This window comes from Ranitomeya variabilis, chromosome 6, assembly GCF_051348905.1.
Source record: "Ranitomeya variabilis isolate aRanVar5 chromosome 6, aRanVar5.hap1, whole genome shotgun sequence".
Classification (NCBI taxonomy): domain Eukaryota; kingdom Metazoa; phylum Chordata; class Amphibia; order Anura; family Dendrobatidae; genus Ranitomeya; species Ranitomeya variabilis.
In genome coordinates, this window is record NC_135237.1 from 309,098,060 (window position 1) to 309,121,756 (window position 23,697).

The following is a 23,697-nucleotide window of genomic DNA, read 5'->3' on the forward strand; positions in this document are numbered from 1 at the left end:
CTTGGCTTGGAAACAGGGGGCCAGCCAAGCAGCATTGGAGAAATGGAAGAAGAGGCAGGGTGCAGTGATGCCCAACAGCTTTTTCTGTCTTCCTCTGAAGAGGCGGGTGGGCCAGTGGCTCCGGTCACCACCTCGCAGGCCGCATCAGCTGATGATGACACTCAGGTGCCACTTACTGGTGCGTGCTCTGCTGCTGAGACTACCCAGGAGGAGCAGTTGGGGGCAGAGGGTAGTGTAGATGATGAGGTCCTTGACCCATCTTGGCGTCAGGGACAGGAAGGTGGTGGGAGCAGCTCTGAGGAAGAGATTCCCCGTACGGCCCAAAGAGGGAGAGGGAGGGGGAAGACTGCGGATCCTGCAGCCTCCGCTTTGGCACCCGTAAGGAGCATGTCTCTTCCAAAAGTCAAAAGGGGGGCTCCCAAGACTTGCAGTGCCTGGTCCTTTTTTGACACAGTTGCAGATGACATTTGCTATGTCAGATGCAAGGTGTGTCATCAAAAAATCAAAAGAGGTCAAAAAGTCGCCAACCTCAATACCTCCAACATGTGGAAACATGTGCGCAACAGGCACCCGGCGGAGTTAGACAAACACACTGAAGAGCTAGGCCAACCAACAGCGGCAGCTACCACCTCTTCAGCTCGTGTTGCCTCTTCCTCTAGCTCACACGCAGCTGGTTCGGCTTCCTCCCAGGATCGCCGTGGAAGAACCTCTGGCCCTGTTGTCCAGAGACCCGCTGTCATTCCACCCGCAGCACCACTTTCCCAGTCAACCACACACTCCCAGCCCAGTCTACAGCCATCGGTAGTACAGGCATGGGAGAAAAGGCGGCCTTTCTCGTCAAACCACCCACGAGCACAGGCTCTGACTGCAGGCATTGCCAAACTTCTGTCACTGGAAATGCTGTCATTCAGGCTGGTGGAGACTGACAGCTTCCGTGACTTGATGTCATTGGCAGTCCCACAGTACAGTGTGCCCAGCCGCTTTTACTTCAGCAGGCAAGCCGTCCCTGCCCTGCACAAGCATGTGGAGGGACACATAAAACACGCGCTACTGAACGCCGTCAGTAGCAAGGTCCACCTCACCACCGATGCGTGGACCAGTCAACATGGACAGGGGCGATACCTTTCCCTCACTGCCCATTGGGTTAATGTCGTTGAGCCGGGTACAGACCGTGCGAGTGGCGCAGGACGTGTCCTGCCCACTCCAAGGATTGCAGGAATCCATTCTGTACGCATTGACTCCTCCTCTTACACCAGTTCCTCAGAATCATCGCTGCAGGAGCCGTCACAGTCCACCTCCACATGGACCCGTGATGAACGTGTACCTGTTACGACCGACATGAGCACAGCCGTGGCCAAACGTCAACAGGCCGTGTTGAAATTAATTTTTTGGGGGAATCGTAGCCACACAGCGCAGGAGCTCTGGAATGCCATCAAGCAGGAGAGCGATGTGTGGTTTGAGCCAGCGAATCTCCAGCCAGGCATGGTAGTGTGTGATAATGGCCGAAATCTGGTGGCAGCCCTGGGCCTCGGCAACCTCACTCACATCCCATGTCTGGCACATGTGCTCAATTTGGTCGTGCAGAGTTTTTTGAGGGACTATCCGGATCTTGATGCACTGCTGCACAAGGTCCGCCTAGAGTGTGCTCACTTGCGGCGTTCCAGCACGGCAAAAGCGCGCATTGCGGCTCTGCAGCGCCGACACCGCCTGCCGGAACATCGCATCATATGTGACCTACCTACCAGGTGGAATTCCACGTTACATATGTTGGAGCGGTTGTGTGAGCAGCAGCAAGCTGTAATGGAGTACCAGCTGTATCAGGCGCAAAAAAGTCGCAGTCAGCGCCGTACAGACTTCACAACCACAGAGTGGGCCACTATGAAGGATGTCTGCCAGGTTTTGCGTCCCTTTGATTATTCCACGCGGATGGCGAGTGCAGATGATGCACTAGTCAGCATGACTGTCCCCCTTATCTGCCTGCTTGAAAAATCACTGCAAGCGCTAAGGGATGATGTTGTGGAAGAGGTGGAGGATGAGGATTCACCACTTCCATCATCTTCTGGACAGTCAGCGCCACGTGGTTCCTCACAAACGCGTAGGCAGGGGACAGTTTGTGAGGAGGATGAGGAGGAGTCAATGGAGGAGGAAGACATCCGTCCAGAGGAGGGAGTTCCCGAATTGTCCAGTACTCAGTGTGTACAGCGAGGGTGGGGTGATGACGAGCGGGCAGAGATCACGCCTCCAGCTGGGGACAGCGTTTCTTGGGCAGTTGGCAGTCTGCAGCACATGGTGGATTACATGCTGCAGTGCCTGAGAAACGACCGCCGCATCGACCACATTCTCAACATGTCTGATTATTGGGTGTTCACCCTCCTCGATCCTCGCTACCGGGACAACGTAGAAAGCCTCATCACACCGTTGAACCGGGAGCGAAAAATGCGGGAGTACCAAGACACACTGGTCAGTTCCATCATCTTCTCCATTTCAACTGAGAGAAGTGCTGCTAGTGCATTCCAAAGCAGCTCAGTGCGTCCAGGCAGTGGTGGAGGCTCTGCACAAAGAGGGAGCAGAAGCAGTGCCTCTGCCCAAGGCAAGACCAGTATGGCCCAACTGTGGCACAGTTTTCTGTGCCCCCCACAAAAGTCTACACCATCACAGACGGCTCCAGTAAGCAGGAGGCAACGGTTCCGTCAGATGGTGACAGACTACATGTCTTGCCCTCTTGCTGTACTCCCAGACGGCTCTTCCCCTTTCAAGTTTTGGGTCTCAAAGCTGGATACATGGCCAGAGCTAAGCCAGTATGCATTGGAGGTGCTGTCTTGCCCTGCGGCCAGTGTATTATCGGAACGTGTCTTTAGTGCTGCAGGTGGTGTACTAACTGACCGTCGCATGCGACTATCCTCCGATAACGTTGACCGGCTTACTTTCCTGAAAATGAACAAGGCCTGGATCTCGCAGGAATTTGCCACTCCTCCTCCTGATTAAATAATTAGGTCACTGTATACGTTATCCAGGTCTCCTGTTGTGTTCATCTTTCTACCACCTGAACTTAAATTCCTGGGCTCCAACACCGCCAGTTGAGGCTCAGATGTGCCGTCTGCACAGTCAAAACATACGACCCAGTGTTATTGGGTTTCAGTAACGTCAGCTGATCCCCAGCTGTGTAGCCGGCAATGTGTCATGCGACCGCCACGCTGACACAACAACTGAAATGTAAGGGAATCTGTCCCCCCCCCCCCAAGGCGTTTGTTACTGAAAGAGCCACCTTGTGCAGCAGTAATGCTGCACAAGGAAAAAGGTAGCTATTTTGGTTTTGCTCCTTGCACACGCAAAACTTAACACTTATAAAATGTGTCCACTGATACCGTAAAACCGTCCCGGAGGTGGGACTTTCCTTCGTAATATGACGCAGCACAGCCGTCATTCCTACCCCCCCGGCGCCGCGCCCCGGCTCCTCAGCGTTGTTTGATTCCGTCCCGGAGCCTGCGCTGTTATGTTATCCCGTGGCCAGGCACACTTAGCGCTGCACGTCTTCTGGCATCATTTGGTGTCAGGCTGGCTGCGCCTGTGCGGCCACGCTGGCCGAGAGCCCGCCTCGCAGTGTCTTCTGATTTAATCCCACTGGGGGCCTGGGATCTATGGACATGCGCAGTGCATATCTGAACCTCCACCTCTCACTCATCTCCCTATGGCTTCTTCAGACTGTTCGGTGTCAGCTGGTCCCTAATAGCATGCCACGGCCGTGACACCGCACAGTCTGAAAAAGAAGCCGTAGGGAGGGGAGTGAGAGGCGAGGATATGCACTGCGCATGGCCATGGATCCCAGGCCCCCAGTGGGATTACATCAGAAGACACTGCGAGGCGGGCTCTCGGCCAGCGCGGCCGCACAGGCGCAGCCAGCCTGACACCAAATGATGTCAGAAGATGGGCAGCGCTAAGTGTGCCTGGCCACGGGATAACATAACAGCGCAGGCTCCGGGACGGAATCAAACAACGCTGAGGAGCCGGGGCACGGCGGCGGGGGGGTAGTAATGATGGCTGTGCTGCGTCATATTACGAAGGAAAGTCCCACCTCCGGGACGGTTTCACGGCTTCAGGGGACACATTTTAAAAGTGTTTAGTTCTGTGTTTGCAAGGAGCATGATGAAAAGAGCCACCTTTTCCTTTTGCATCTTTTGTGCTGCACAAGCTGGCTCTTTCAGCTACAAACGCCTTGGGGGGGGGTTAAAGGTTCCCTTTCGACTTTCTCAGGCTTCGGCCTACATTGTGTTCCTCTGCTTTTCCACCTGCCCCTGGGCTCCAACACCGCTAGTTGCCGTCCAGAAGTGCTGTACGCACAGTCAACAGTCGCTCCTCTGTTATTGGGGTTCAGTAACGTCAGCTGTTCCCCTGCTGTGTGTGTGGCAATCCCTCCTACCTCCTCCAACCTCCTCCAACCTCCTCCTCCTCCACCTGTCCCTGGGCTCCAACACCGCCAGTTGCCGTCCAGAAGTGCTGTACGCACAGTCAACAGTCCCTCCTCTGTTATTGGGGTTCAGTAACGTCAGCTGTTCCCCTGCTGTGTGTGTGGCAATCCCTCCTACCTCCTCCAACCTCCTCCTCCTCCACCTGTCCCTGGGCTCCAACACCACCAGTTGCCGTCCAGAAGTGCTGTACGCACAGTCAACAGTCCCTCCTCTGTTATTGGGGTTCAGTAACGTCAGCTGTTCCCCTGCTGTGTGTGTGGCAATCCCTCCTACCTCCTCCAACCTCCTCCAACCTCCTCCTCCTCCACCTGTCCCTGGGCTCCAACACCGCCAGTTGCCGTCCAGAAGTGCTGTACGCACAGTCAACAGTCCCTCCTCTGTTATTGGGGTTCAGTAACGTCAGCTGTTCCCCTGCTGTGTGTGTGGCAATCCCTCCTACCTCCTCCAACCTCCTCCAACCTCCTCCTCCTCCACCTGTCCCTGGGCTCCAACACCGCCAGTTGCCGTCCAGAAGTGCTGTACGCACAGTCAACAGTCCCTCCTCTGTTATTGGGGTTCAGTAACGTCAGCTGTTCCCCTGCTGTGTGTGTGGCAATCCCTCCTACCTCCTCCAACCTCCTCCAACCTCCTCCTCCTCCACCTGTCCCTGGGCTCCAACACCGCCAGTTGCCGTCCAGAAGTGCTGTACGCACAGTCAACAGTCCCTCCTCTGTTATTGGGGTTCAGTAACGTCAGCTGTTCCCCTGCTGTGTGTGTGGCAATCCCTCCTACCTCCTCCAACCTCCTCCAACCTCCTCCTCCTCCACCTGTCCCTGGGCTCCAACACCGCCAGTTGCCGTCCAGAAGTGCTGTACGCACAGTCAACAGTCCCTCCTCTGTTATTGGGGTTCAGTAACGTCAGCTGTTCCCCTGCTGTGTGTGTGGCAATCCCTCCTACCCCCTCCAACCTCCTCCTCCTCCACCTGTCCCTGGGCTCCAACACCGCCAGTTGCCGTCCAGAAGTGCTGTACGCACAGTCAACAGTCCCTCCTCTGTTATTGGGGTTCAGTAACGTCAGCTGTTCCCCTGCTGTGTGTGTGGCAATCCCTCCTACCCCCTCCAACCTCCTCCTCCTCCACCTGTCATGATCTCCATGGCCAGAGAACTAGCATAAGCCTATATAGGAACAAGCTCTTGGAAGATGGTAACTGTACTGACCATGAACTAAACCTTACCGCACAACTAGAAGTAGCCAGGTAGCATGTCCTACTTTTTATCCCTATATGCCCAGCGCCGGCCGGAGAACTAAATAATGCTAGCAGAGGGAAATATAAGACCTGACTCACCTCTAGAGAAATGCCCAAAAAGGAGACAGAGGCCCCCCACATATATTGGCGGTGATTTTAGATGAAATAACAAACGCAGCAGGAAAATAGTTTTAGCAAATTTGAGGTCCGCTTTCTAGATAGCAGAAGACAGAAAGCACACTTTCATGGTCAGTAGAAAACCCTAACAAAACACCATCCAGAAATTACTTTAGGACTCTGGCATTAACTCATAATACCAGAGTGGCAATTCCTGATCAACAAGAGCTTTCCAGACACAGTAACGAAACTGCAGCTGTGAACTGGAACCAAAAAACAAAAACAAACAAGGACGAAAGTCCAACTTATCTAGTAGATGTCTGGGAGCAGGAACAAGCACAGAGAGGCTTCTGATAACATTGTTGACCGGCAAGCAACTAACAGAGAAGCCAGGTTATATAGCGACACCCAGATCTGATGAGAACAGGTGAACAGGAAAGATGATGACACAAGTTCAATTCCACCAGTAGCCACCGGGGGAGCCCAGAATCCAAATTCACAACAGTACCCCCCCCTCAAGGAGGGGGCACCGAACCCTCACCAGAACCACCAGGGCGATCAGGATGGGCCCTATGAAAGGCACGAACCAGATCGGAGGCATGAACATCAGATGCAGTGACCCAAGAATTATCCTCCTGGCCGTATCCCTTCCACTTGACCAGATACTGGAGTCTCCGTCTGGAAACACGGGAGTCTAGGATTTTCTCCACAACGTACTCCAACTCACCCTCAACCAACACCGGAGCAGGAGGCTCAACGGAAGGCACAACCGGTGCCTCATACCTGCGCAATAACGACCGATGAAAAACGTTATGAATAGAAAAGGATGCAGGGAGGTCTAAACGGAAGGAAACAGGGTTAAGAATCTCCAATATTTTATACGGACCGATGAACCGAGGCTTAAACTTAGGAGATGAGACCCTCATAGGGACAAAACGAGAAGACAACCACACCAAATCTCCAACACAAAGCCGAGGACCAACACGACGGTGACGGTTGGCAAAAAGCTGAGTCTTCTCCTGGGACAACTTCAAATTGTCCATCACCTGCCCCCAGATATGATGCAATCTCTCCATCACCGCATCCACTCCAGGACAATCCGAGGATTCCACCTGACCGGAGGAAAATCGAGGATGGAACCCCGAATTACAGAAAAACGGGGACACCAAGGTGGCAGAGCTGGCCCGATTATTGAGGGCGAACTCCGCCAATGGCAAAAAAGCAACCCAATCATCCTGGTCAGCAGACACAAAACACCTCAGATATGTCTCCAGGGTCTGATTAGTCCGCTCGGTCTGGCCATTAGTCTGAGGGTGAAAAGCAGACGAAAAAGACAAATCTATGCCCATCCTAGCACAGAATGCCCGCCAAAATCTAGACACAAATTGGGTTCCTCTGTCAGAAACGATATTCTCAGGAATACCATGCAAACGAACAACATTTTGAAAAAACAGGGGAACCAACTCGGAAGAAGAAGGCAATTTGGGCAGGGGAACCAAATGGACCATCTTAGAAAAACGGTCACACACCACCCAGATGACACACATCTTCTGGGAAACAGGCAGATCTGAAATAAACTCCATCGAGATGTGCGTCCAAGGCCTCTTAGGAATAGGCAAGGGCAACAATAATCCACTAGCCCGAGAACAACAAGGCTTGGCCCGAGCACAAACGTCACAAGACTGCACAAAGCCTCGCACATCTCGTGACAGGGAAGGCCACCAGAAGGATCTTGCCACCAAATCCCTGGTACCAAAAATTCCAGGATGACCTGCCAATGCAGAAGAATGCACCTCAGAGATGACTCTACTGGTCCAATCATCAGGAACAAACAGCCTATCAGGCGGACAACGATCCGGTCTATCCGCCTGAAACTCCTGCAAGGCCCGCCGCAGGTCTGGAGAAACGGCTGACAAAATAACTCCATCCTTAAGGATACCTGTGGGCTCAGAGTTGCCGGGTGAATCAGGCTCAAAACTCCTAGAAAGGGCATCCGCCTTAACATTCTTAGAACCCGGTAGGTATGACACCACAAAATTAAACCGAGAAAAAAATAATGACCAGCGCGCCTGTCTAGGATTCAGGCGCCTGGCGGTCTCAAGATAAATCAAATTTTTGTGGTCAGTCAATACCACCACCTGATGTCTGGCCCCCTCAAGCCAATGGCGCCACTCCTCAAACGCCCACTTCATGGCCAAAAGCTCCCGATTCCCAACATCATAATTCCGCTCAGCGGGCGAAAATTTACGGGAAAAGAAGGCACAAGGCCTCATCACGGAGCAGTCAGAACTTTTCTGCGACAACACTGCCCCAGCTCCGATCTCAGAAGCGTCGACCTCAACCTGAAAAGGAAGAGCCACATCAGGCTGACGCAACACAGGGGCAGAAGAAAAACGGCGCTTAAGCTCCTGAAAGGCCTCCACAGCATCAGGGGACCAATTAGCAACATCAGCACCCTGTCTAGTCAAATCGGTCAATGGCTTAACGACATCCGAAAAACCAGAAATAAATCGACGATAAAAGTTGGCAAAGCCCAAAAATTTCTGAAGACTTTTAAGAGAAGAGGGCTGCGTCCAATCACAAATAGCTTGAACCTTGACAGGATCCATCTCAATGGAAGAGGGAGAAAAAATATATCCCAAAAAGGAAATTCTCTGAACCCCAAATACGCACTTAGAACCCTTGACACACAGAGAATTAGACCGCAAAACCTGAAAAACCCTCTTAACTTGCTGGACATGAGAGTCCCAGTCATCCGAAAAAATCAGAATATCATCCAGATACACTATCATAAATTTATCCAAAAAATCGCGGAAAATATCATGCATAAAGGACTGGAAGACTGAAGGGGCATTAGAAAGACCAAAAGGCATCACCAAATACTCAAAGTGGCCCTCGGGCGTATTAAATGCGGTTTTCCACTCATCCCCCTGCCTGATCCGCACCAAATTATACGCCCCACGGAGATCAATCTTAGAGAACCACTTGGCCCCCTTTATGCGAGCAAACAAATCAGTCAGCAACGGCAATGGGTATTGATATTTAACCGTGATTTTATTCAAAAGCCGATAATCAATACATGGTCTCAAAGAGCCGTCTTTTTTTGACACAAAGAAAAAACCGGCTCCTAAGGGAGATGACGATGGACGAATATGTCCCTTTTCCAAGGACTCCTTTATATATTCTCGCATAGCAGCATGTTCAGGCACAGACAGATTAAATAAACGACCCTTTGGGTATTTACTACCCGGAATTAAATCTATAGCACAATCGCACTCACGGTGCGGAGGTAGTGAACCCAGCTTGGGTTCTTCAAAGACGTCACGATAATCAGACAGGAACTCAGGGATTTCAGAGGGAATAGATGATGAAATGGAAACCAAAGGTACGTCCCCATGAGTCCCCCTACATCCCCAGCTCAACACAGACATAGCTCTCCAGTCAAGGACTGGGTTGTGAGACTGCAGCCATGGCAATCCTAGCACCAAATCATCATGTAGATTATACAGCACCAGAAAACGAATAGTCTCCTGGTGATCCGGATTAATACGCATAGTTACTTGTGTCCAGTATTGTGGTTTATTATTAGCCAATGGGGTGGAGTCAATCCCCTTCAGAGGAATAAGAGTCTCCAAAGGCTCTAAATCATACCCACAACGATTGGCAAAGGACCAATCCATAAGACTCAAAGCGGCGCCAGAGTCGATATAGGCGTCCGTGGTAATAGATGACAAAGAGCAAATCAGGGTCACAGACAAAATAAATTTAGACTGTAAAGTGCCAATGGAAACGGATTTATCAAGCTTTTTAGTACGCTTAGAGCATGCTGATATAACATGAGTAGAATCCCCACAATAGAAACACAACCCATTTTTCCGTCTAAAATTCTGCCGCTCGCTTCTGGACAGAATTCTATCACACTGCATGCTTTCTGGCGTCTTCTCAGTGGACACCGCCAGATGGTGCACTGGTTTGCGCTCCCGCAGACGCCTATCGATCTGAATGGCCATTGTCATGGACTCATTCAGACCCGCAGGCACAGGGAACCCCACCATAACATCCTTAATGGCATCAGAGAGACCCTCTCTGAAAGTAGCCGCCAAGGCACACTCATTCCACTGAGTAAGCACAGACCATTTACGGAATCTTTGGCAGTAAATTTCAGCTTCATCTTGCCCCTGCGATAGGGACATCAAAGTTTTTTCTGCCTGAAGTTCCAAATGAGGTTCCTCATAGAGCAACCCCAAGGCCAGAAAAAACGCATCCACATTGCGCAACGCAGGATCCCCTGGTGCCAATGAAAAAGCCCAGTCTTGAGGGTCGCCGCGGAGCAAGTAAATCACAATCCCAACCTGCTGTGCAGGGTCTCCAGCAGAACGAGATTTCAGGGACAAAAATAACTTGCAATTATTTCTAAAATTCTGAAAGCCAGATCTATTCCCTGAGAAGAATTCCGGCAAAGGAATTCTCGGCTCTGATACCGGAGCATGAACAACAAAATCTTGCAAACTTTGTACTTTCGTGGCGAGATTATTCAAACCTGCAGTTACACTCTGAAGATCCATTATAGACAGGTGCACACAGAGCCATTCAAAGATTAGAAGGAGAGAGAAAAAAAAGAAAGACTGCAGCATAGACAGACTGGCAAGTGATCCAATTAAGAGCACAAAAAAAAAAAACTCTCAGCAGACTTCTTATTTCTCTCCTTTCTCAGCCAAGGATTTTAACCCTTTAGTGGGCCGGTCAAACTGTCATGATCTCCATGGCCAGAGAACTAGCATAAGCCTATATAGGAACAAGCTCTTGGAAGATGGTAACTGTACTGACCATGAACTAAACCTTACCGCACAACTAGAAGTAGCCAGGTAGCATGTCCTACTTTTTATCCCTATATGCCCAGCGCCGGCCGGAGAACTAAATAATGCTAGCAGAGGGAAATATAAGACCTGACTCACCTCTAGAGAAATGCCCAAAAAGGAGACAGAGGCCCCCCACATATATTGGCGGTGATTTTAGATGAAATAACAAACGCAGCAGGAAAATAGTTTTAGCAAATTTGAGGTCCGCTTTCTAGATAGCAGAAGACAGAAAGCACACTTTCATGGTCAGTAGAAAACCCTAACAAAACACCATCCAGAAATTACTTTAGGACTCTGGCATTAACTCATAATACCAGAGTGGCAATTCCTGATCAACAAGAGCTTTCCAGACACAGTAACGAAACTGCAGCTGTGAACTGGAACCAAAAAACAAAAACAAACAAGGACGAAAGTCCAACTTATCTAGTAGATGTCTGGGAGCAGGAACAAGCACAGAGAGGCTTCTGATAACATTGTTGACCGGCAAGCAACTAACAGAGAAGCCAGGTTATATAGCGACACCCAGATCTGATGAGAACAGGTGAACAGGAAAGATGATGACACAAGTTCAATTCCACCAGTAGCCACCGGGGGAGCCCAGAATCCAAATTCACAACATCCACCTGTCCCTGGGCTCCAACACCGCCAGTTGCCGTCCAGAAGTGCTGTACGCACAGTCAACAGTCCCTCCTCTGTTATTGGGGTTCAGTAACGTCAGCTGTTCCCCTGCTGTGTGTGTGGCAATCCCTCCTACCTCCTCCAACCTCCTCCAACCTCCTCCTCCTCCACCTGTCCCTGGGCTCCAACACCGCCAGTTGCCGTCCAGAAGTGCTGTACGCACAGTCAACAGTCCCTCCTCTGTTATTGGGGTTCAGTAACGTCAGCTGTTCCCCTGCTGTGTGTGTGGCAATCCCTCCTACCCCCTCCAAACTCCTCCAACCTCCTCCTCCTCCACCTGTCCCTGGGCTCCAACACCGCCAGTTGCCGTCCAGAAGTGCTGTACGCACAGTCAACAGTCCCTCCTCTGTTATTGGGGTTCAGTAATGTCAGCTGTTCCCCTGCTGTGTGTGTGGCAATCCCTCCTACCTCCTCCAACCTCCTCCAACCTCCTCCTCCTCCACCTGTCCCTGGGCTCCAACACCGCCAGTTGCCGTCCAGAAGTGCTGTACGCACAGTCAACAGTCCCTCCTCTGTTATTGGGGTTCAGTAACGTCAGCTGTTCCCCTGCTGTGTGTGTGGCAATCCCTCCTACCTCCTCCAACCTCCTCCAACCTCCTCCTCCTCCACCTGTCCCTGGGCTCCAACACCGCCAGTTGCCGTCCAGAAGTGCTGTACGCACAGTCAACAGTCCCTCCTCTGTTATTGGGGTTCAGTAACGTCAGCTGTTCCCCTGCTGTGTGTGTGGCAATCCCTCCTACCTCCTCCAACCTCCTCCAACCTCCTCCTCCTCCACCTGTCCCTGGGCTCCAACACCGCCAGTTGCCGTCCAGAAGTGCTGTACGCACAGTCAACAGTCCCTCCTCTGTTATTGGGGTTCAGTAACGTCAGCTGTTCCCCTGCTGTGTGTGTGGCAATCCCTCCTACCTCCTCCAACCTCCTCCAACCTCCTCCTCCTCCACCTGTCCCTGGGCTCCAACACCGCCAGTTGCCGTCCAGAAGTGCTGTACGCACAGTCAACAGTCCCTCCTCTGTTATTGGGGTTCAGTAACGTCAGCTGTTCCCCTGCTGTGTGTGTGGCAATCCCTCCTACCTCCTCCAACCTCCTCCAACCTCCTCCTCCTCCACCTGTCCCTGGGCTCCAACACCGCCAGTTGCCGTCCAGAAGTGCTGTACGCACAGTCAACAGTCCCTCCTCTGTTATTGGGGTTCAGTAACGTCAGCTGTTCCCCTGCTGTGTGTGTGGCAATCCCTCCAACCTCCTCCAACCTCCTCCTCCTCCACCTGTCCCTGGGCTCCAACACCGCTAGTTGCCGTCCAGAAGTGCTGTACGCACAGAGCCAAACACCTCGCCAATGTGTTAGTGGGGTTCAGCACCGCCAGCTGTTCCCCTGCTGTGTATACGGCAACGTGTACTGCGACCGCCACGCAGGCACAACAAGTTAAATGTAAGGGAACCTGACCCCCCCCCCCCCCAGGCGTTTGTTACTGAAGGAGCCACCTTGTGCAGCAGTAATGATGCAAAGGGAAAAAGTGCCTCTTTTCGTGATGCTCCTTGCACATGCTGAACCAAACACTTATGAAATGTGTCCCCACACAGCGTTAAACCGTCCGGTAGGTGGAACTTTCCTTTGTCGTGTGACGCAGCACAGCCATCATTTTTACCCCCTTGGCGCCGTGCGCCGCCTCCTCAGCGTTGTTTTAATCTGTCCCGGAGCCTGCGCTGTTAGGTTAGCCCTTGGCCATGCACACATGTTGCGCTGCCCGTCTTCTGACCTCATTTGGTGTCAGGCTGGCTGCGCCTGTGCGGGTGCGCTGGCCGAGATCCCGCCTCGCAGTGTCGTCTAATGTAATCCCACCGCGGGCCTGTGATCCGTGCCCGTGCGCAGTGCATATCCTCTCCTCTCACTCCCCTCCCTACGGCTTCTTCAGACTGTGCGATGTCAGCTGGTCCCTAATAGCATGCCACGGCCGTGACACCGCACAGTCTGAAGAAGCCGTAGGGAGGGGAGTGAGAGGAGAGGATATGCACTGCGCACGGGCACGGATCACAGGCCCGCGGTGGGATTACATTAGACGACACTGCGAGGCGGGATCTCGGCCAGCGCACCCGCACAGGCGCAGCCAGCCTGACACCAAATGAGGTCAGAAGACGGGCAGCGCAACATGTGTGCATGGCCAAGGGCTAACCTAACAGCGCAGGCTCCGGGACAGATTAAAACAACGCTGAGGAGGCGGCGCACGGCGCCAAGGGGGTAAAAATGATGGCTGTGCTGCGTCACACGACAAAGGAAAGTTCCACCTACCGGACGGTTTAACGCTGTGAGGAGACACATTTCATAAATGTTAGGTTCCGCATGTACAAGGACCATAATTAAAAGAGCTAAGTTTACCTTTTCCAGCATTAGTGCTGTACACAATGGCTCTTTCAGCTACAAACGCCTGGGGGGGGGGGGGGGGTTAAAGGTTTCCTTTCAACTTGCTCGAGTGCAGGCTTCGGCCTACACTCCGCTCCCGCTGCTCCTCCTGCTGACCCTGGGCTCTAACACCGCCAGTTTTTGCCCAGATGTGCTAGCTGCACAGAGAAAAACACCAGCCAATGTGTCAGTGGGGTTCAGCACCGCCAGCTGTTCCCCTGCTGTGTAGCCGGCAACGTGTCCTGCGACCGCCACGCAGACACAAGAACTGAAATTGAAGGGAACCTGTCCCCCCTCCCCCAGGTGTTTCTATGTTTTACAGCTACCTTGAACAGCAGTAATGCTGCATGTGTTCAAGGTGGCTCAGAAACTTATTCTCCTTGCCCATGTTGAAGTGAACACGTCTAAAATGTGTCCTCTGTGACCATTAAAACGTCCCTCAGGTGTGATTTGACTTTGTATTGACACACGCAACAAGCTCCTTGGTAACGCTGCCCGTCTTCTGGCATCATTGTTTGGCTGGCTGCGCCTCTGCGGCCGCCCTGACCCACACAACAGCCCTCGTTGTCTTATTTAATGGGACTGCGAGGGTGCGATTGATGGGCAGGATCAGTGCATCAGTTCGCCTGTCCCTCCTCTCCTTCCGCCTTCTTCGGACTGTGCGGCTTCATGGCCGTGGCATGCGATAAGGGATCAGATGACGCCGCACAGTCTGAAGCGGGTGTAAGGACCCGAGTGTGAGAGGCGAACATATGTGCTGCGCCAGGCCCTGAATCCCAGCCCCGCAGTGTTTTAACAATGTTAAGACACTGCGGGGCTGGGATTCATGGGCATCGCGAACCGCACCGGCCGACATTACATGATGCCAGAAGATGGGCAGCGCTAACGGCGCTAGGCCAGGGGATAACACGACAGCGCAGACTCCTGTACAGCAAATAACAACTCTCGGGAGGCTGCACCCAGCACCAAGGTGGGATTCTTGACACCTGTGCTGCGTCTCATTACAAAGGGAACTCTCGCCTCCATTACACAGTTTGACTGTATAAAGGGCTAAATGTTATACGTGTTCCATTCAGCGTGTGCAAGGAGAAAAATTACAAGAGCAACCTTTGACTTGCGCAGCACTGCTGCTGCATAAGCTGTGGCTCTTCTACTTTGTAACCCCTGAGGGGGGGTTAAAGGTGACTTTTGAAATCGGTTCAATTAGGCTTCGGCCTACACTCTGCTCCACCTGCAGAGCCCGGGCTCCAACAACGCTAGTTGCTGTCCGGAAGTGCTGGCTGCACAGAGCCAAACACCTCGCCAATGTGTCAGTGGGGTCCAGCACCGCCAGCTGTTCCCCTGCTGTGTAGCCGGCAACGTGTCCTGCAAAAGCCACGCAGACACAACACACCCAAAGCTGCCGCCTGTGCAGGCTTCGGCCTACACTCCCCTCCCCCTGCTCCTCCTCCTCCTGCTCCTCCTCCTGCTGTCCCTGGGCTCTAACACACCGCCAGTTGGGGCCCAGATGTGCTAGCTGCACAGAGAAAAACACCAGCCAATGTGTCAGTGGGGTCCAGCACCGCCAGCTGTTCCCCTGCTGTGCAGCCGGCAACGTGTCCTGCAAAAGCCACGCAGACACAAGAACTGAAATTGAAGGGAACCTGTCCCCCCTCCCCCAGGCGTTTTTACGTTATCCAGCCACCTTGTACAGCGGTAATGCTGCATGTGTGCAAGGTGGCTCAGAAACGTATTCTCCTCGCACATGTGGAACTGAAAACACGTCTGAAATGTGTCCTCTGTGTGACCATTTAACCGTCCCGGTGGTGTGACTTTCCTTTGTAATGACACGCTGCAACCCCCTTGGTAGCGCTGCCCGTCTTCTGGCATCATTGTTTGGCTGGCTGCGCCTCTGCGGCCGCCCTGACCCACACAACGCCCCTCGGTGTCTTATTTATTGGGACTGCGAGGGTGTGATTCATGGGCAGGATCAGTGCATCAGTTCGCCTGTCCCTCCTCTCCTTCCGCCTTCTTCGGACTGTGCGGCTTCATGGCCGTGGCATGCGATAAGGGATCAGATGACGCCGCACAGTCTGAAGCGGGTGTAAGGACCCGAGTGTGAGAGGCGAACATATGTGCTGCGCCAGGCCCTGAATCCCAGCCCCGCAGTGTTTTAACAATGTTAAGACACTGCGGGGCTGGGATTCATGGGCATCGCGAACCGCACCGGCCGACATTACATGATGCCAGAAGATGGGCAGCGCTAACGGCGCTAGGCCAGGGGATAACACGACAGCGCAGACTCCTGTACAGCAAATAACAACGCTCGGGAGGCTGCACCCAGCACCAAGGTGGGATTCTTGACACCTGTGCTGCGTCTCATTACAAAGGGAACTCTCGCCTCCATTACACAGTTTGACTGTATAAAGGGCTAAATGTTATACGTGTTCCATTCAGCGTGTGCAAGGAGAAAAATTACAAGACAACCTTTGACTTGCGCAGCACTGCTGCTGCATAAGCTGTGGCTCTTCTACTTTGTAACCCCTGAGGGGGGGTTAAAGGTGACTTTTGAAATCGGTTCAATTAGGCTTCGGCCTACACTCTGCTCCACCTGCAGAGCCCGGGCTCCAACAACGCTAGTTGCTGTCCGGAAGTGCTGGCTGCACAGAGCCAAACACCTCGCCAATGTGTCAGTGGGGTCCAGCACCGCCAGCTGTTCCCCTGCTGTGTAGCCGGCAACGTGTCCTGCAAAAGCCACGCAGACACAACACACCCAAAGCTGCCGCCTGTGCAGGCTTCGGCCTACACTCCCCTCCCCCTGCTCCTCCTCCTCCTGCTCCTCCTCCTGCTGTCCCTGGGCTCTAACACACCGCCAGTTGGGGCCCAGATGTGCTAGCTGCACAGAGAAAAACACCAGCCAATGTGTCAGTGGGGTCCAGCACCGCCAGCTGTTCCCCTGCTGTGCAGCCGGCAACGTGTCCTGCAAAAGCCACGCAGACACAAGAACTGAAATTGAAGGGAACCTGTCCCCCCTCCCCCAGGCGTTTTTACGTTATCCAGCCACCTTGTACAGCGGTAATGCTGCATGTGTGCAAGGTGGCTCAGAAACGTATTCTCCTCGCACATGTGGAACTGAAAACACGTCTGAAATGTGTCCTCTGTGTGACCATTTAACCGTCCCGGTGGTGTGACTTTCCTTTGTAATGACACGCTGCAACCCCCTTGGTAGCGCTGCCCGTCTTCTGGCATCATTGTTTGGCTGGCTGCGCCTCTGCGGCTGCCCTGACCCACACAACGCCCCTCGGTGTCTTATTTATTGGGACTGCGAGGGTGTGATTCATGGGCAGGATCAGTGCATCAGTTCGCCTGTCCCTCCTCTCCTTCCGCCTTCTTCGGACTGTGCGGCTTCATGGCCGTGGCATGCGATAAGGGATCAGATGACGCCGCACAGTCTGAAGCGGGTGTAAGGACCCGAGTGTGAGAGGCGAACATATGTGCTGCGCCAGGCCCTGAATCCCAGCCCCGCAGTGTTTTAACAATGTTAAGACACTGCGGGGCTGGGATTCATGGGCATCGCGAACCGCACCGGCCGACATTACATGATGCCAGAAGATGGGCAGCGCTAACGGCGCTAGGCCAGGGGATAACACGACAGCGCAGACTCCTGTACAGCAAATAACAACGCTCGGGAGGCTGCACCCAGCACCAAGGTGGGATTCTTGACACCTGTGCTGCGTCTCATTACAAAGGGAACTCTCGCCTCCATTACACAGTTTGACTGTATAAAGGGCTAAATGTTATACGTGTTCCATTCAGCGTGTGCAAGGAGAAAAATTACAAGAGCAACCTTTGACTTGCGCAGCACTGCTGCTGCATAAGCTGTGGCTCTTCTACTTTGTAACCCCTGGGGGGGGTTAAAGGTGACTTTTGAAATCGGTTCAATTAGGCTTCGGCCTACACTCTGCTCCACCTGCAGAGCCCGGGCTCCAACAACGCTAGTTGCTGTCCGGAAGTGCTGGCTGCACAGAGCCAAACACCTCGCCAATGTGTCAGTGGGGTCCAGCACCGCCAGCTGTTCCCCTGCTGTGTAGCCGGCAACGTGTCCTGCAAAAGCCACGCAGACACAACACACCCAAAGCTGCCGCCTGTGCAGGCTTCGGCCTACACTCCCCTCCCCCTGCTCCTCCTCCTGCTGTCCCTGGGCTCTAACACACCGCCAGTTGGGGCCCTAGGAAGACAAGCTTGAATAGGTCCCCATCCGGGTTCCAGTACCGTCAGCTGGTTCTCGGCAGTGTCTTTTGCTCTTGTACCTTCTGCTCCCCATCCTGGTTCCAGTACCGTCAGCTGGTTCCGGGCAGAGCCTTTGGCTTAGGTGCCTCCCTCTGGGTATCCGAGTTCCACCAACGTCAGGTGGTCCTTGGTAGTGCTTTCAGGCACGGGTACCTCCTGCTTAGTAACCGGGTTCCAGTAACGTCAGCTGGTCCTCGGTAGTTCCATTGGCTCTTGGACCTTCGGCTACCCATCCGGGTTCCAGTACCGTCAGCTGGTTCTCGGCAGTGTCTTTTGCTCTTGTACCTTCTGCTCCCCATCCTGGTTCCAGTACCGTCAGCTGGTTCCGGGCAGAGCCTTTGACTTAGGTGCCTCCCTCTGGGTATCCGAGTTCCACCAACGTCAGGTGGTCCTTGGTAGTGCTTTCAGGCACGGGTACCTCCTGCTTAGTAACCGGGTTCCAGTAACGTCAGCTGGTCCTCGGTAGTTCCATTGGCTCTTGGACCTTCGGGTAGCCATCCGAGTTCCAGTTCCATCAGCTGTTTCTCGGCATTTTCTCAGCCTTCTTGTACCTTCTGCTACATTTCCAAGTTCAAGACCCGAAAGACGATGACCCGGAAGACCACCCCTAAGATGATGACGACACCAGAGACGACAACCACCGAGATGACGACGACCCTGGAGACGATGACCCTGAAGACGACCCCGATGACGACGACCCCGATGACGACGACCCTGGAGATGACGACCCTGGAGATGACGACGACAACCTGGAAGACCGAGAAGCAGAAGAACAAGAGGCTGCAGAACAAAGAGCAGAAGAACATTAAGCATAAGACTAAATATCAGAGCAAAAGATATTATCTAAATTATAAGCAGAAGAAGACTAAGCAGTGTATGGGGGTGAGTCCGTTCCTCCTCGTGGTGCCCCTGGATAAAGCCTGATGCTGCAGGCCAAACTGAACGCGGACAAATGTAACTGTTTTGTGACAGGCAGAACGGAAGGTGTAATCTTCAAACTTTTATAGATAACAACTACGGGAATGCCTGTCACAAATAAGAATATGATGAAGAAGTTGAATATAAAAAAGATAATAGTTAAATAAAAAGAATATGAACAATGTAAAAAAAAATATATATATATACGTAGAAAAGAAGAAGATGAATAAGGTGAAGAAGTTGATGTCACAGAAGCTGATGATGAGGATAATGAAGAAGAAAGTGTGGGAGAAGTAAAAAATAGGGTGAAGGGCGTGGAAGTAGTGAAACATCAATATCTGACAAAATAAATAAAAAATTAACATAGTCAAATTCTTTCTAACGCCGAACGTCATAAAAAAATTAAAAATACTGCTATTCTATTTGATTGGGATAAACCCCTGTGCCTTTAATGTCTCCGCCACCTCCCCCAATACATCCTACATTATTCTTAGTTGTTTTCCTTCATGTAGAATTAACCTACAAGGAAAGAAAGGGTTTATTTTAATTCCGATATTTTCGTCCCATTGACTTGCATTGGGATCGGGTATCGGTATCGGATTGGATTCCGATACTGTGACGGTATCGGCCGATACTTTCCGATACCGATACTTTCCGATATCGGAAAGTATCGCTCAACACTATTAGTAACCATACTGGACAAATGTTGTCTCCTGTCACTTTCAATTGATGCAGCAGTACCTGTCCTGTCTGCGGTCATAGCAAAATCACTCCACAACCTGGTCAGAAAACCCCTCTGTCCAACGCCACTTCTGATGTGTGCACCCCTAACACTCCTAGTCTGCTGCCCCCTTGAGCTCGTGTGAGAACGATCACGTGCGCTGTGTGCTGGGAATGCCTGAAGCAAACGGTCAACAAGAGTTGATTGTTTGGTTGCTAATATTAGTTCCAAGTTCTCATGTGGCATAATATTTTGCAATTTGCCTTTATAGCGTGGATCAAGGAGGCAGGCCAACCAGTAATCGTCATCGTTCATCATTTTCGTAATGCGTGTGTCCCTTTTTAGGATACGTAAGGCATAATCCGCCATGTGGGCCAAAGTTCCAGTTGTCAAATCTCCGGTTGTGATTGGTTGAGGGGCAGTTGCAGGCAAATCTACGTCACTTGTGTCCCTCAAAAAACCAGAACCCGGCCGTGACACGCAACCAATTTCCTGTGCCCCCGGGAAAGGTTCGGCATTAAAAATATACTCATCCCCATCATCCTCCTCGTCCTCCACCTCCTCTTCGCCCGCTACCTCGTCCTGTACACTGCCCTGACCAGACAATGGCTGACTGTCATCAAGGCTTTCCTCTTCCTCTGGTGCAGACGCCTGCTCCTTTATGTGCGTCAAACTTTGCATCAGCAGACGCATTAGGGGGATGCTCATGCTTATTACGGCGTTGTCTGCACTAACCAGCCGTGTGCATTCCTCAAAACACTGAAGGACTTGACACATGTCTTGTATCTTAGACCACTGCACACCTGACAACTCCATGTCTGCCATCCTACTGCCTGCCCGTGTATCCTCCCACAAATAAATAACAGCACGCCTCTGTTCGCACAGTCTCTGAAGCATGTGCAGTGTTGAGTTCCACCTTGTTGCAACGTCTATGATTAGGCGATGCTGGGGAAGGTTCAAAGACCGCTGATAGGTCTGCATACGGCTGGCGTGTACAGGCGAACGTCGGATATGTGAGCAAAGTGCACGCACTTTGAGGAGCAGGTCGGAGAACCCAGGATAAGTTTTCAATAAGCACTGCACCACCAGGTTTAAGGTGTGAGCCAGGCAAGGAATGTGTTTCAGTTGGGAAAGGGAGATGGCAGCCATGAAATTCCTTCCGTTATCACTCACTACCTTGCCTGCCTCAAGATCTACTGTGCCCAGCCACGACTGCGTTTCTTGTTGCAAGAACTCGGATAGAACTTCCGCGGTGTGTCTGTTGTCGCCCAAACACTTCATAGCCAATACAGCCTGCTGACGCTTGGCAGTAGCTGGCCCATAATGGGACAACTGGTGTGCAACAGTGTCATCTGCCGATGGAGTGGTTGGCAGACTGCGTTCTGTGGAAGAGCTGTAGCTTCTGCAGGAGGACGAGGAGGAGGAGGAGGAGGGGGTGCGAACGCCTACAGCCAACTGTTTCCTAGACCGTGGGCTAGGCACAACTGTCCCTAAATTGATGTCGCCTGTGGACCCTGCATCCACCACATTCACCCAGTGTGCCGTGATGGACACATAACGTCCCTGGCCATGCCTACTGGTCCATGCATCTGTAGTCAGGTGCACCTTTGTACTCACAGATTGCCTGAGTGCATGGACGATGCGCTGTTTAACATGCTGGTGCAGGGCTGGGATGGCTTTTCTGGAAAAAAAGTGTCGACTGGGTAGCTCGTATCGTGGTTCAGCGTACTCCATCAGGGCTTTGAAAGCTTCGCTTTCAACTAACCGGTAGGGCATCATCTCTAACGAGATTAGTCTAGCTATGTGGGCGTTAAAACCCTGTGTACGCGGATGCGAGGATAAGTACTTCCTTTTTCTAACCAGAGTCTCATGTAGGGTGAGCTGGACTGGAGAGCTGGAGATCGTGGAACTTTCGGGTGTGCCGGTGTACATGGCAGACTGAGAGACGGTTGGAGACGGTATTGTTTCCGCCGGTGCCCTAGATGCAATATTTCCTCCTACAAAACTGGTGGTTCCCTGACCCTGACTGCTTTTGGCTGGCAAAGAAACCTGCACAGATACTGCCGGTGGTGCGGAAAATGGTGGCCTTACAGTGACGGAAGGGATGTTGCGTTGCTGACTAGCTTCATTGGCCGAGGGTGCTACAACCTTAAGGGACGTTTGGTAGTTAGTCCAGGCTTGAAAATGCATGGTGGTTAAGTGTCTATGCATGCAACTAGTATTTAGACTTTTCAGATTCTGACCTCTGCTTAAGCTAGTTGAACATTTTTGACAGATGACTTTGCGCTGATCAGTTGGATGTTGTTTAAAAAAATGCCAGACTGCACTCTTCCTAGACTCGGATCCCTTTTCAGGGATTGCAGACTGAGCTTTAACTGGATGGCCACGCTGTCCTCCAACAGGTTTTGGCTTTGACACGCGTTTTGGGCCAGATACGGGCCCGGCAGATGGAACCTGTTGCGATGTTGATGCCTGCTGCGGCCCCTCCTCCACCTCCGCTTCTGAACTACTGCCGCCTGCACCCTGTTCCCCCAATGGCTGCCAATCGGGGTCAATAACTGGGTCATCTATTACCTCCTCTTCGAGCTCGTGTGCAACTTCGTCTGTGTCACTGTGTCGGTCGGTGGTATAGCGTTCGTGGCGGGGCAACATAGTCTCATCAGGGTCTGATTGTGGATCTGTACCCTGAGAGGGCAATGTGGTGGTCTGAGTCAAAGGAGCAGCATAGTACTCTGGCTGTGGCTGTGCATCAGTGCACTCCATGTCAGAATATACTTGTAATGGGCATGGCCTGTTAAATGTTTCACTTTCTAAGCCAGGGACGGTATGTGTAAAGAGCTCCATGGAGTGACCCGTTGTGTCGCCTGCTGCATCCTTCTCTCTTGTTGTAGTTTTTGCTGAGGAGGACAAGGAAGCGACTTGTCCCTGACCGTGAACATCCACAAGCGACGCGCTGCTTTTACATTTACCAGTTTCGGAAGAGGAGGCAAAAGAGCTAGAGGCTGAGTCTGCAATGTAAGCCAAAACTTGCTGTTGCTGCTCCGCCTTTAAAAGCGGTTTTCCTACTCCCAGAAAAGAGAGCGTTCGAGGCCTTGTGTAGCCTGACGACGAAACTGGCTCCACAGCTCCAGACTTAGGTGGAATATTTTTATCCCCACGACCACCTGATGCTCCACTACCACTACCATCATTACCAGCTGACAATGAACGCCCACGACGACCTCTTGCACCAGACTTCCTCATTGTTTTAAAATCTTAACCAAAGTAACTTTATTTGTTGCTGTCAAACAACTTACACGGTGAGCTATAACTTCAGTATGATTTCAATATCCCTTAACAGGTTGGTGAGACCACAAGGAAAATCAGGCACAATGTTACACACTCTGTTTTCTGTGGCACAAAATCACAGAGATGACACACACGCAGGACTGTCACTCAAGCACTAATGTCAATATTAATCTCCCACCTAATTTATTTATTTATTTTTTTTCAGGGAGACTTTAGAAACCAAATAATATTAAAAAAACCAAAAAAATAAATAGCCTTTCTATGGCCCACTGAATGAGAGAGAGAGGTGGCACACCCAGGAGTCAAGACTGGCACACAAGCTGAAAGGGCAATATTACTCTCCCACTGTTTTTTTAAGTTTTTTTTATTTTATTTTCAGGGAGACTTTAGAAACCAAATAATATTAAAAAAACCAAAAAAATAAATAGGCTTTCTATGGCCCACTGAATGAGAGAGAGGTGGCACACCCAGGAGTCAAGACTGGCACACAAGCTGAAAGGGCAATATTACTCTCCCACTGTTTTTTTTTTTTTTTTTTTTTCAGGGAGACTTTAGAAACCAAATAATAAGAAAGAAAATAAATAAATAAATAGGCTTTCTATAGCCCACTGAATGAGAGATAGCACACACAGCAGTGGCACACAAGCCCTGACTGAGGCCAATATTTTTCTCCCACTGATTGATGTAGTGTTTTTGTGTTGAGGTAGATTTTAGAACACAAATCAAGGAAAAAAAAAAATGCTTTCTATGGCCCACTGA